We start from the raw sequence: 1,582 nt of genomic DNA on the forward strand, positions 1-1,582 counted from the left end.
TACTACTACTACTACTACTACTACTACTACTACTACTACTACTACTACTACTACTACTACTACTACTACTACTACTACTACTACTACTACTACTATCATTATTATTATTATTATAATTACTGTGGTCTGACTTATGGCAAACAAGCTTAGTATGGTTTAAACTTCAGCAACCCTGGCTAGTGATAGATGGAGTCTTCTCTCGCTGTAGAAGAAACTAGCCAAGGCCACAAAATAATCCGGCTTACGAGTCGCCCTGGATTTGTCTTTGCTGGAGTGGCCATATTCCCTCAATTATAATATCGCTTTCTATACATTCACTCGAGAGAAAGAGAGAGGCCACGTAGCTCATCTCTGCCACTATCTTTAGCTTTACTTTTAGTAAGCGTTTTTACGGCACTTGCAACACAATAGGTCATAACATAAGTGCAGAAGCTTAGATGTGTTACAAGAGAGTAACAATTATCAAAAAGGGGAGAGATAAGGATGATAGATAGTAGATGGGAAAGACTAACTATTCCGGAGAGCCCGCCAACCACCCACGGACTATCTGAAATCAAAATGTGATATTCTCTGATGTGCGTCAAAATTGCAATTGCTATATCTCAAAAACTTTTCAAAGTTCTGCAAATTTGTTTTGTGTTTAGCAGAAATCTGATGGCAGAAAGCCAAAATAAGCATCAATACAGAAAAAGGAAGCGTCGCCGGTTATTAATCATTCGTCCGTCTCTGCTGATGAGGTGAGAGCATGAACAATACTAATGTTATGGTGTAGCATATTATTATCCCCGGGAAGGGTATTTGAAATCACCACAGTTACGACTGTAATTTAAAAAACAAACAAATCCAATCCAGACAAACAAATGTAGGTGTTTTACGCCCCCATCTACACAGTTTTGATAATTCAAGAGGCGAGCTTCGACACAACCAGTCAGGGTCAACTAGAGCTGAAAGGAATTGAATACAAAATCTTTACAGAGAGACCGAGGTACTCTGTAAAAGAGTATCTCCTCTTGGGAATCAAACTCTGATTTCCTGTATGGGGAAAGCATCAGAGCTTCGTATTTTCGAAAAAACAAAAATCAAAGCCGTGCATTGTCCGAGTCCGCATTTTTTTTTAACGATACCGAAGCTATTTGATTACCAGTACCACCCAATAGTTAGTATAGTATTAGTATAAGGTTTTACGGCGCTCGCAACTGCTAAGGTCATATGAGCGCGCACCCAATAGTTACAGCCACCGTGACAAAAGGTATTGCGTGTTATTTCTGTATAAAGAATTATACTGATGGACAAAAAAACCCCAACAAAGCAAACTGCGACGCATTTTTGTCTTGTACTAATATTACCTGAAGAATTTTGTTTCTCTCACTGAGCCCTGCCTAAAAATGCACCGATGGTGCCCCCCCCCCACCCCTCACCAGAAAAACAGACCGATACTAAGATGAGCGGCGAGTTTTAGACACTAATAATACACTGAGACTGTACAACCCGCAGTTAACGAAGCCAGGCGCCAATAGTGAATGGGACCGTCACACGACATGTCTACACACTAACGTAGTCAGCGGGATAGTTAGTCCTCCTC

The sequence above is a fragment of the Aplysia californica genome, unplaced genomic scaffold, assembly GCF_000002075.1.
Source record: "Aplysia californica isolate F4 #8 unplaced genomic scaffold, AplCal3.0 scaffold00899, whole genome shotgun sequence".
Classification (NCBI taxonomy): domain Eukaryota; kingdom Metazoa; phylum Mollusca; class Gastropoda; order Aplysiida; family Aplysiidae; genus Aplysia; species Aplysia californica.